Source organism: Lontra canadensis, unplaced genomic scaffold (assembly GCF_010015895.1).
Source record: "Lontra canadensis isolate GAN:19392208 unplaced genomic scaffold, GSC_riverotter_1.0 scaffold99, whole genome shotgun sequence".
Lineage (NCBI taxonomy): Eukaryota > Metazoa > Chordata > Mammalia > Carnivora > Mustelidae > Lontra > Lontra canadensis.
Genome location: NW_022631093.1, coordinates 7,036,201 through 7,049,393, shown reverse-complemented (window position 1 = coordinate 7,049,393; position 13,193 = coordinate 7,036,201). Strand labels below are relative to the sequence as shown.

The 13,193-nt window shown below is 43.3% G+C and overlaps 1 protein-coding gene across 8 annotated transcripts in view; it reads left to right on the top strand.

The window, feature by feature from the left end:
- The first annotated feature begins 8,497 nt into the window (after positions 1–8,497).
- FAM13B (family with sequence similarity 13 member B) overlaps positions 8,498–13,193 on the top strand; it is a 73,063-nt gene continuing 68,367 nt past the window's right edge. For 7 of the 8 annotated variants that reach the window (XM_032837729.1, XM_032837728.1, XM_032837727.1 and 4 more), the window contains exon 1: positions 9,521–9,812. The gene's annotated coding sequence lies outside the window, so the exon portion shown is untranslated. Of the gene's footprint in view, positions 8,516–9,520; positions 9,813–13,193 lie in introns of those variants that run through there. The other variant, XM_032837721.1, reaches the window with a different exon arrangement.

Genomic DNA, 13,193 nt, shown 5'->3' with positions numbered 1-13,193 from the left:
CTCTCTCTGTCAAATAAATAAATAAAATCTTTAAAAAAAGGATATTATAGAAACCCTGTAGTCCCTTGGTGGGACTGCCAACACCATGGTGTAAGTTGGGCACTCCACGAAGGTCCTAGCCAAGGGGAGGGACATCTCTTGGACTATGGGGCCTTTTCCTTGGGTACAAAGGCTCCACCTGTGGCCAGGCTATAGGTCCTCTGGGCTATTGTTTTCTAATTCATCTGCCCAAAGGACAGTCCCTTTTCTAGTTCCCATAGAGGTCACTTGCAGGCTAGTGCAGCCCTGTTCTTGGGAGGATCCCATTTATATGCTCTATACCCTCCACTAGAAGTAACAATTATACTGAATTTTAGATTAATTACTCTCTCATTTTTCTTTAACATTGTTAAAAAGAAGCAACAGGCCCATGGAGTCACCTGTGTGTAGCCCCACCAAGACTTAATACCTAATATAACTGCATTTTCAGCCTCTGCCAGGAGAGGAATTTTAAAATGGTCAATGTGGAATTTCCTGGTCAGCACTAGGAGGTAAGCTGTCTGATAAAACCCCAGCCTTTTTCTAAGAGAAGGTAATTTTGCCTGAAATAATCCATGCTTTTAACTTCCTTGTCCTATCCTGCTTCTGTCTATAAAAACCTTCCATTTTGAACTGAGAGCTCCTGTCTGTCTGCAAGATGGGATGCTGCCCGATTCATGAACTGTTCAGTAAAGCCAATTAAAAAAAAAAAAAAGATTTTATTTGACAGAGAGAGAGAAAGAGGGAGAAGGAACACAAACAGGGGGAGCAGGAGAGGGAGAAGCAGGTTCCTTGCCAAGCAGGGAGCCCAATGTGGGGCTCGATTCCAGGACCTCAGCATCATGACCCCAGCCAAAGGCAGATGCTCAACGACTGAGCTGCCCAGGCACCCCTATAAAGATATTATAATGGATACGAATGAATAGACAGATAAAGAGTTATTTAGGGCAAGGTGCAGAAGGGTCCTAAGCTCAAGAAATTCTGTCTCTGAGGCACCTGGGATATACCACTGTCAGAGCTCATGGATGCATTCACCAACCCAGAAGCTCATCAAATCTTGTTCAAGTTTTTATAGAGCTCATAATCTCCAGCTTCTTCTTTCCTTCCCAGGAGGTCAGAGGTGGGGCTGCCAAGTTCTAACCCTCTTATCATTTGGTCTTTCTGGCATCAGCCCCAGCTGAGGCTATCTAGGGCCCCCACTCTAAGTCAACTTATTAGCATAAGCTCAGGTGTGAAGGAAAAAAGGACTTGTTAGGAATAACGAAATACACTCTTTTTATCCCTATTACTCAGGAAACGACAAGGGTTTAGGAGGTCTGTGCCATGAACTAGGAAAGAGACCAAATATGTATTTCATGTTAGATCACAATGTAACATATATACTTTATTTATATTCCGTATCTGATAACTAGAATACTTGAAGTCATTGCTGGTATTATTCTGAAGCTCCTTATTCACCCCCACCTTTTTTAAAAAGATTTATTTATTTATTTGAGAGAGAGAGAGAGAGAGAGCAAGTGAGCACTGAACAGAGGGGAGGGGCAGAGAGAGAGGGAGAAGCAGACTCTCTGGGATCATGACCTGAGTCCAAGGCAGACACTTAACCTACTGAGCCACCCAGGTGCCCCTCCAGAGAGGATTTTTACTTTTGGTTATGCAGGGTGCCTGGGGGCACTAAAGTGATCACCTTTGTAATTTTCAGCTCAAGGTTTTCTGGTTCCCACAGGTAGTGTGAAATTCTGCTTCCCTCAATGTGCTTGTACAACTTGTTTAGGAAATCTCAGAGGAGAGTTTTCTTTTTCTCTACTCCCTCTTCAATTGCAGTGGAGACATTCAGGTTTCCTTACCCTTTTCTTTGGTCGGTTAGGCTTTTTTTCGTGTTCTCCTGTTGAGGTTGTAGCCCTTTAGGGATGTGAGTTTCCATTGTGAAATATGGGCAAGATGTCTGAGGCCCAGAGAAAACGGAAGCCTTATCTGTCCCACATGAGGTCACAGCAGCTGCCCAGATAAAGGGACACTTAGGACACTTAAACTGGACTTAGGCCTGTTGACATAATTAGACTGTGCTCCTCACAAGGCAGGAATCACATCTAGTGTGTGTTCACTGCTATGTCTCCAGCACTTGGCACAGTGTCTGGTACATACTAGGTGCTCAATAAGTATTATTAAGTGCACTCGTGAGTGAGATGTATCCAAGTATTCCACGTGGGGGGAAATAATAAACTTAAAGCAAACAGGAAGAAACCACTAGCAAAACCTTGTTAAAAGATGACAAATTTGGTTACGTTAAGGGCCATTTATTTTTCAACAAGTGTTTTTATGGTACTAGTTTTTGGTAAGACACTCATTTAGGATACAGGCAGTGCCATACTCTGAGCGGGTGATGAGACCCACGCTAAATAACTGTACTACTTCTCCCCTGTGTACAGTTTGGTTTCTGTCACTACAAAAAGACCGAAATAAGAGTGTAAGCCTTCATACTTCAGTTTCTCTGCTGTGAGCTTGGGGACTGGAAAAACACTAGGTGCTTCTGTAAATAATTATATTCCCTTGTCTTTAGTGGAAAAGAGCAGTCAGGTGTAAATATTTGGCAAAAATATGGTTGCATTTCAATTGTTAGTTTACCAGAGACAGTGTGGCCCTAACAAAAAGAGTTTGAGGAGTCTGGCTGGTCAAATGGTAGGAAGATCCAAAAGCCTAAGGTTTCTGGGGAAGGGTATGGAGAATGGCAAGATACTCCTGCCTGGATTTCTGGATTTCTTTTTCCTGCCTGGCTAGCAGAGTGCCCATGGTTTTGTGAGGGTCATACTTTCACTGAATCTCTGAGCACTCTATAAATTTCCCTTACATGGCTTTAGGGAGAGGAGAAGAGAAGGGGATATCTCTTTCTTTCTTTCTTTTTTTTTTTTTTTTGGGTAAACTCTTCTTCCAATATGGGGCTCAAAACCCACAACCTTGAGATTGAGAGTCACGTGCTCTTCCAAATAAGCAGGCCAGAAAACACTCCCCTTTTTATTTTTTTAAGAATTTATTTATTTATTTGACAGACAGAGATCACAAGTAGGCTGAGAGGCAGGCAGAGAGAGGGGGAAGCAGGCTCCCCGCTGAGCAGAGAGCCCGATGCTGGGCTCGATCCCAGGACCCTGAGATTATGACCTGAGCCAAAGGCAGAGGCTTAACCCACTGAGCCACCCAGGCGCCCCCCCACCATCTTTTAAACAATAAACGTTCTGATTGTGGAAAAAATACCTAGTTGACTATAGGAATTTAATCAAGAAGCCAAAACAACTTAGTCTTTTTTTTTTTAAATAAAGATTTTGTTTATTTGAGAGAGAGAGAGAACACAAGCAGGGAGGAAGGGCAGAGGGAGAAGCAGGCTCCGCATTGAATAGAGAGTCTGATGTGGGGCTAAATCCCAGGACCCTGAGACCACAACCTGAGCCGAAGGCAGATGCTTGACCAACTGAGCGCCCCAGGTGCCCCCCAAACAACTTAGTGTTATAGCTAATGATCTCATTGGCTTATATTATTGTTGTACACTGAATTCCGAGTGATCAGGCCAAAAATGTGGACTTGGCAAAGATGAGTGTTACTGTCAATTGTTCTAGCTCCCCAAACTGGATGGTACCAGTAGCTGTGTGAGTGAATATGGAAGCTGAAATAAACATTATGTTAGCTTTGTTCTATTCCAGAAACATTCTATTCCAGAGATATGTAAGATGAAGATTTTTTAGGGCAGAGATCATGATCATATCCCCTAATACTGTGCCTGACCCGTAATAGTTGCTCAAGAAATCTGTGTTGAATAAATAAATGGCTCAAAGGTTACTTGGGGTTGGTAAGATCAGAACAGTATTTGCCATTATTTTGGATGTTGGCGTGGGATTTGTACACCCTGGAACAGTTTCTTCTCTTTACAGCGAGTAATATTTTTTTTTTGTATATGAAGAACATGCATTCTTGCATGCTGGTACAATGATCCTGGAGAAAGTGGCCCAGGCAGATTCCACTGCCTTCCTCAGAAGCGCCAGCAATACCACTCTCTCATGGTGAGTTCCTTCTTTATGAGAAAATTTTAATTTTGTGTTGTTTTTAGTCCTTTCCTTTTTCCCAATACACATGCATACTTTGGGAAAAAAATTAGTAGAGTTTGATTGACTTCAATAGCATTTTATGGCTTTGTGGGAATCCAGAGAGTTAAAGAGAGTGTCCTGTGCAGTAGTTTTTCTCGCACAGTAGATTTTCTTGCACACAAAACTGCATGTTTCCCATCCTTATCTCTAAGTAGGTCTTCTATAAGGGGGCAGTGTAAATATGCTTCCTAATTAGGGAGGAGGTACACTCCTATGTATTACAATTCACAAGGTTCAGAATATCTTAAAAAGAGCACCAAGAGTTTGGGGGCTCTTAATGGTTGTTGGTTTTCACTTAAAAATAAGTTTACAAGTATTTAGCAACTTCTGCCAAGGAAGAATTCCACATGGGCCTCGCTGCTAACAATAAAAACCCAGATGGTGGCAAAACATCTCCGGAGACTTCTTTAGGTCTCTGAAAGCGGCACAGGAGAGAAGAGTGAAAAAAAAAGTAGTATCCAGCTTATGAGCCACTTTTATGCATACCAATTCATTTCAGTATGGTTTTTCCTCTTTGACCAACAGGGACTCTAAGTGCATTTAGGTTAAGTACCTTGATCAGAGTCACATGGCTACTAAGTGAAAGGGCTAGAACTCGAATACAAGTTTTCTTATTATAAGTTCAGTGTTCTTATTCCAGGTCCGACATTCCTAAGTACTGGATGTTTGTTGTGGCTCTTTTACCATTTAAGTGATAGGACGGGTGGGGATGGGATATGTCTTATGGCTCTTGCTGGATACTATGCCTCCAGCTTCTTATGAACACTGTATTAAAAAAGATAACAGCAGCCTTGAGTGAACAAAAGTTAATCTCTGTGGTAATCTTCTAATAGTCTTGGCCAGATATGAGATCAGTAAGGGTGAGGAGGACACTTAAAGTTTCCTTACTGAAGGCACAAGAGAAGGGTCCAACATCCTGCTACATCTAGAAGAGCTGAATTCAATCAAAATATTCCACCAGCGGGGTTGAGGGGAGGTCCGTTTGCATCCTCCGTGAATCACGAGGGTGTCCGCTGTGAAGCACTACAGAGACAGAGAGCTGCTCCCAACTTCGGTCTCATCCCAGTGACATGGGTGACCCAGGCAGGCAGACATGCTGAAGTCCTCCCAGCACCTAGAATGGGTTTTGGGGTTGCAGTAAATAGATATTTCTTCTATAGTGATTTGACTCATGACTTTACTTCTGAGGGGGCCGAAAGCCTCTGCTCACAGAAGCTGGGTAAGGTGTTTTGTTTTCCCGGGCGATCAAAGTCACCTTGCAAAGAAAGACCTAAAAATTTTCACCTGAAATAATAATTTTTCTGGCAGGCTTCACCTTCAGAGGGAGTCTTAGCAACACCACTTACTTCTCATCCTGGCCAAACAGCTATCTGAAATGTTGTTTTTGACACTAAGTATATGTGAAAATGTAACTTCTACATCTATAGGCAAAATAGTTGGAGGCAAAAGGAAGAAAAGAGTGATGTAATCTTGAATTTTTTTTTACTTACAGTGACTGTAAAGTGTAGAAATTGTATTTGTCACAAGATGTTACATTTTCAGCCAGGTAATTCTTGTGGAGAGGGCTGTCTTACGCATCATAGGCCATTTAGCAGTGTCCTTGACCTCTACCTGCTGGATGCCAATAGCACTTCTCCTGCTGGGTGCCAGTAGCACCAATAGCCCATAGAAGGTTCTCCGGATGGCCACAAAAATTATCCTTGGTTGGGAACTACTGTTTTTAACCGGAGCACCAGGATATCACACACACACACACCAAACAAATGCCCCCACCCTCCAAAAAACTCAACTAAAGTGAGTTCTGAAATGGACTCGCCCTAGAAATTTAGACAGAATCAGGTAGACAACTCTAAATGCTTACAAGTTACAAAAGGTCAAGTGAGAATATTATTTCTTTGGAAACTGTTGCTGCAATGGTGTGAATTCTTACCAGACATCTGCCTTAGTTTTACCTCAAGTTGAGGGAGAGGAACCTTCATTAGAACTACTCAGAGTCCTTCAGATGTACCTGTTGTAGTTAGAGAGGTGCAGTGGACCTGTGTCTGATTCCTGCCTGGAAAATATAGAGGGCAAGAAAAGGGCTGGCAGCTGTTTTGGCAAAAGAGCAGAGGAATGCTGAAACTGCACTGGGTTGGCCTGTACTCCCCAGTTTCTTTGGGCAAGAAGTGCACGAGAGACTCATGTAGACCAGGTGTGGACCACAGAGCACTACCACTAACCTAAACTGAGAAAGAAGTTCTCTTTCATCCAGATGCTTCACCACATCTATTGGAAAACAGGGATGCTAATTTACTTTGGACAAAACATTTTACTGCCACCTGCTGGAAAACTGTCAAAGATGCAAATCTACGACAAGGATGATTTGAATGGCACTCCCTAGGGTGTGGTGGCTTCACCACAAACAACTAGACAGGGTCTAGTTGCAAATGAGCCAGTGTGAGAGCAATCTTAGATCCTATCTGACAGGGTCCTTAGGGAGAAAGGGTCCGTAGGGAGAAAAACAAGTTTCAACAGACAAGAAGTTGGAGGTAAACCTCCAGATTTCAAGCAGGTGAAAGAAGGAGTAAAAGAACTGCCAAAACACAGTGTTTGTGCTCAGAACAAGGCAACTATGGGTGGGAAAGCACCAGAGAATAGGGATGGGGCTGGTTTCAGAAATAACCATACAAGTATCCATCACGTAAAAAGGGGTGCTTTTAAACATTTACCATGCCCAAGTGTTAAGCCATCACATCAAAGTGAAAGTTAAGAACTTTCCCACTCGCCTTTCTTTTCCTCTCTCTCCCTGCCTTTGCCACTGGTTGGGAAGCTGTGAGAGTGCAAGAAAGATCAGGCATGATGCCAGGACAAGCAGTGAGGGAGCTACCTCCTCAGGTGGGGAAGAGTCACTCTTTTTGACTCAAACACCATAGGACTATTATTATTATTATTTTTCATGTAAACTCTACATCCAACATGGGACTTAAACTCATGACCCTAAGGCTCTATTGACTGAGCCATCCAGGCCCCCCTCAAACACCCTATGAATTTTCTATTCCTAAGGGTGACCATGGAATTCATGAAACCCATCTGAATCAAGTGTATAACAGATTTACTCCCACTGCCCAGGTTTAATGGGATGGTGAAAGATTAAAAAAAAATTTTTGTTTTTGTTTTTGTTTTTTAAAATGACACTCCTGAATCTTGTATGGATTCATATTGTCACATATCACCCTGGTTACATATTATAAAATGGAATCTGGAAAAGATATCTTCTAAGGACATGTTCTTGAGTTTCACAGGGGAGAATGGTCATTAAATTGACTCATTTGTTTTTGGGAGCCCATATTTTGAGAATAGGGCCACGAATACAAGGCAGGCTCTGTCCTCTGGGAGCTTACAGTCTTGTTTCATACTCAGAGCAATGTATCTATTACAGTCAGTTATGTCAACAAGAGCCTGTGTTGCATAGGTGGGGCAGGTACAGGAAGGTTTTTAACTCTAATGATTTACTCAAGTTTTACTAGCTTATGATTAAGCTTTAGAAGCAATAGTGCCCCCTTCTGTTCTTCAAGTATGGAACCACAGGTAAAGCTTCCATTTAAGATGTTTAAAGAAAAATGCAAGGCTGAACACCTAGGCTGCATCTTGATTGGGCTGCTATAAAACCGGGGCCTGTCTGGTCCTCCATTTGGCAAGATTCAGAAACTTACATTTTACCTCACATAAGCTTAATCAGGCTCTGTGAAATTAAGACGGATAAGACAACTTTTTTTTTTTTGATGTAACACCTTGATAATTCAACCCAGTGAACAGAAGTAGAACACTGATATGCATTTATTAATTGAGGAAGAGTATAGAGCTAGTTTAGTACTAGTCATGTGCCTTGGACAATTGTTTCTTAGTGGGTTTATTTACTTGAGACCCTTTAAGTGATGGGAAGACTACTTCACGGGTATGGAATCAGAGCATGGGTCCTTGCATGTTCTTAAAGGATATCCAGAATTTAAGTTTGCTAGTATATAAACTCAATAAAGGCAGAGATCTTATTTGCTGATGAATGCAGAGAGGATAGAACACAGTAAGCATTCAGTGAGTATTTGTTGAGTGAGAGAGTGAGTTTGAATTCAGTTTTTACCTGTCCTGATAATAGCTAGGGATCCTGGTCATTGCAATCAGTAGCCTCTCTACTGGACACAGGGGGAGTCCACAATACCTTCTTACTCAGATTCTGTTGGTTCTAGACTCTTGTGGACCCCACCCTTCTTTTATGACAGCATCAGCTGGGCATGTGACACTGAAGTTACAGATGATTTATTTCACTCTCTGATGAAATTTGGGAGCTACCCTGGCCTCTGTAACACATTTACAGATCATCTCACAGGGTGACTTTCTTTTCTTTTTTTAAAAAAAATCTCGTCCCAAGTTCTATGAGAGTTCTTGTTTGACATTTTCTGGGTTACTGACTTGCTCCTCAGGAAGGCAGGAGACAACCGAATTGTGGTCATTTATATTTTTACAGACACCCAGAGTTCTTTGTGCAGGTGTGGATTTACCAGCCATCAAGGAGTCCAAAAACAGAACACTGCGTTTTAGTCAATGGAAGCTCTCAAAGCCCTTAATACCCTAAAGGAAAGAAGAGGTTGGCTGAATATTCACACCTTCGTGAGCACATGGGAGCTGCAGGGTCGATCTGGGGGGCTATGCAAGCAAGTACCGACTCCCTAGGCTAAGAGGGCGCCCTATTCTTTATGCCTCCTTTCAGCTCTGCCTTTGAACCTATGGTTTTAGTATAGGAAACTCCCTGTGAACACGACTCATATTCTCAGACGGTTTCCGCACTAGAGGCATGTATGTTCTTTCTGGAGTATAGGTCTTGTCCTTAGATGAAGAGGAAGGGTGGAGGGTGGGCAGGATCCCCTTTTTGACCCCCAACGCTGGGAATGGGAAAGTGAGTCATCGTTTCTTCCTGTCTGGCGGCTCTCGGTCTCCATAGTCCTCACCTGGGTAAGGGCACCTGTGTTTTCCTGGCCTTGCAGGAGGGCACGGCCCACTCTGCAGAGACCAGGAGACCTCGGTCTTCCAGATTTTCTCTCTATCCCTCCGACGTCCCCTCCCGAGTTTTCTCCTTTCCAACCTCCTCTGGACCCCTAACACCTCCTTTTGGCCCACGCCGGGTTCCCTTACCCTAAGTCAGGGGCCCATGTTTGGGGCGGGAAAAACACCGCGGGCTCTAAAGACCACCGACTGCTCGGCCGCGTCCAGGGGCTTTGAGGACCGCCCCCCACCTCCCGCCATCTGGGCGCGGACGCCCCGCCTCCGCCTGCGGGCTCGCCCCGCCCCCTCCCACGCACGTCACGTCCGGCCCGGCCTCCGCCCGCCCTCCGCCCTCCGCTCGCTCGCCGTTAGGGAGGGTCTGCGCCTCAGCCACTGCTTCCTCAGTCGCCGCTCCTGCCCCCTCTTCTGCATCTTTGCCGCCGCCACCGCCGGGGGCATCCGGGGGTAGCTTACCGGGCTGGCCCCGCGCCGCAGCCGTCGCTTTAGCGTCCTGCCAGCGGCCGTTACAGGAGGAGGCTCGCCGTCCGCGGAGCCACCTGGGGCCTCAGTTCTCGCTCTACTGCCGTCGCCGCAGGTCCTGGAGAAGCGGCCGCGGCCGGGGAACGGGGCGTCGCGCTTCCAACGGTAGGTGAACGGGCGGGTACCCTTATTTGCGCATGCGCGAGTCGCCTGGCGCCGCGGCTCTCCCCCTCTGCGCCCCCCAGCGCCTAGTCCCACCCGCGCGGTGCTCACGGGCGTTGCACATCAGAGCGCCCGGGTTGCGGGAAGTGCCCTGAATATGGGCTAGGATGTAGAACGGGCCCCCTTTCTGCTCGAGCTTTATGCAGTGAAACCGTGCCTGCGCTGCTGGGGGGTGTGGCAGTCTTCGATTTTTCAGCCGCTGCAATGCGCGTGAGCGGGTGTGCCTTTTTACCTTCTAGCTCCCCCAAAGTCCAAGGCACAGCAACCCACGCGTTTGCTAGTCTCTTCTGAGCACCAGACTGCGCCACTTCCCTGCCCACTTCCTTGATGCTGGTCGGTAAAGTTGATGCCAAAAAAAAAAAAAGGTTTAATCTGGGCTCAACTGCGCCCTTTTTTAAGATCACGTGAGATGAGTGGTTGCTGACTTCCTTAAATCGCTCAGAGAATATAGCCAAAATTGGTACATTCGGGACTTGTCTAGAATGCACTTTGAATACGCAGGCCCGGGGGGGTACAGCATTAAGTTTCACGTGGGGCGACTGCTTTCCGAGATAAGGGTATAGGAAATTGAATCGGCTGGCACGCTTGACAAGTGAAAATAGGTAAACTTTTGTTTGTAATCAATTAAGAATCAAACTGAGTTTTAGAAAGGCAGTTGCAGAATTTCATTCGGTTCCGCATTATGCCGTCTAATCATCGAGAAAAGTACCTCAAGTTCGGCATTCTTACTTTCAAGGAGGTGATAATCTAAAAACGACGGCGGGAACCTCGGTAATGCACACTATGGACGTTAAATAACTGGGATGCACTTTTAAAGGCAGACATTAAATGATAGTTTGAAGTAATGACTTTCTGAGTTAATGTGAGGCTCTGTCTTCAAATTTCCTTTTTGCAAGTACAGTAGCCATTCTTGGCCTGGGTTTCTCACAGGTACTGTGCATTTACTAATTACTTGTTGATGAAATTGGACGGGTACTATTTTTGTGTCCATTGGGAGCTCTTTTATTAATCTGTGCTGCTTTTAAAATTAGGGCAATATTTTCTCCAATTTAATGGTGTCACCAGTTAGGGATTTTTGACACAAGTCCTTAGAAAGATACAGAAAGGCGTATCGCAGTGTCCTAAAATTCTTCACTGAGTGAAGTAAATGTTACAGTTTATTTTTTATTAGAATGCCATTGTTTTAGGACAGAAAATGGCTGAAATGAATGCATTGTGACTTGTGACTTTTCGCTCAGCAGTAAAATGAAAGCTGTTTTTATTGTCATTTATGAATAACCTCTAGTGTGTATATGGCTTTTCCTTCATTATACACTAACTTTAATATTGGGAAATAGGAATTACTGTAGCTATGCTTGGAAAAGATTGTGGTAAATACATAACAAAATTTACAGTTTTAACAATTTTAAAATGAACAAGTTAACGGCTTTAAGTACAATTACAATGTTGTGCAGCCATTACCACTATCTAATTTTTTTTTACCACTATCTAATATTTATGGAACTTTTTTTTATCTTCCCAGAGACTCTGTAGACAGTAAGTCCTCATTCCCTTTTACACCTAGCCCCTGATAACCTTTATTCTATCTTCTGTCTCTATAAATTTGCCTGTTCTTGGTACTTCAAGTAGATGGAATGTGTTTGTCCTTTTGTGTTTGGCTTATTTCATTTAGCATGTTTTCATGGTTCATCTGTGTTACAGCCTGTATGAGAATTTACTTCCCTTTTAAGGCTGAATTCCACTGTATGTGTATGCAACATTTTGTTTATTCATCTGTTGATGGATATTTGGATTGTTTTTCCCTGTTAAAAAAACGAAATTTGGTTGAATAAATTTTAACAGTTTTACTGGCTTTATTCAACTATGCATGAATCAGGCGGCATCCCATTCAGCAGATCGAAAGGAGCTCTGAGAAGCTGTACAAAATGGAAGGCTTTTATAGGCAGAAGGAGGCAGGACAAGGAAGTTATTAGCAAAGAGTGGGTTGTTTCAGGCAGGTCACCGTATTTTGGTGGACAGCCAGAGTCTATCAGGCAGATTACCTCACTAGTGCTGACCAGGAAATTCCAGACTGACTGGTTAAGATTACATTCTTGGGGGAGGCAGTTAGGTAGATACTAAGCCTTAGTTGGGTGATGTGGATTTAGTCTAGGTGACTCCATTTTGGACCCATTGCCTATTTCTCTCTCTCTTTTTTTTAGTAGGCTCCATGCTTAGTGTGGGGCTTGAACTTACACCCCCAAGGTCAAAAGTTGCATGTTCTACTGACTGAGCCCGCCAGGTGCCCCCTGTTGTCTCTTTTTTAACACAGGTTTTGACTGTTACGAATAATGTCGCTGTGAATGTTTGTGTACAAATATCTCTTTGAGGCCCTGCTTTTTATTCCTTTGGGTATGTATCTAGCAGTGGAATTGCTGCATCATATGGTAATTCTATGTTTAACTTTTTGGGGAACATCCAAACTGTTTTCTAGGGCTGCTGTACCATTTTGCATTCCTGTTAGCAAAGCACAAGGATTCCATTTTCTCCACATCCTCTCCCAACAGTTCTTTTCTTTTTTTTGGTCTGGTTGGTTGGTTGGTTGATTTTTTTATTAATAGCCATCTTAATGGAGGTGAGCTGGTATTTCATTGTGGTTTTGATTTTCATTTCCTTAAGACATAAAGATGTTGAACATCTTTTTTCATTTGTATATCTTCGGAGAAAGGTCTGTTCACGTCCTTTGCTCATTTTTGGGTTGTTTTTGTTTCTTTGTTGTTACTTTAAAAAAAAGATTATTTGAAAGTAGCTTTTTAAAGTTATTTTATGAATTCTTTTATCTAAAAAGCTGTTCTAAAAGTGAATGAAATAATGAAGTTTAAAAAATAGAACTAGAAAATCTCTGTTTTATACATGGATAAACAACAAAGGGACTGATGATATCTGAAAAAGGATTCCAGTTATATGGTAGGTCACTCTGTATTTAGAACCCAACTAGATGTATGTCAATACCAAGAACTTCCATCATTTTAATGTTACAAAGGTACATCCATTAAATAAAGGCCCTCTCTTCACCAGTGAGTAACATGACCGCTTCTAAACTTTCCTTTGTTTTATTGAGTGTTTTATTAATATGGCTAGGGGCAGAGGAGGAGATTACTTGGTAGAGAAAAAGGAATTGTGGTATGCACACATGAACTTGACCTGAGTGAGTCAGTGTTGCCCAAGCAAGGCAATAGGCTAATATGTGAGTAGGTTCAATTTGGGGCCTCATAGAAGAGTTGACTTTGACTGGAAATGGAACTAAGGAAGGATATTTGGAATGGGATGGAATGGAATAAAGGC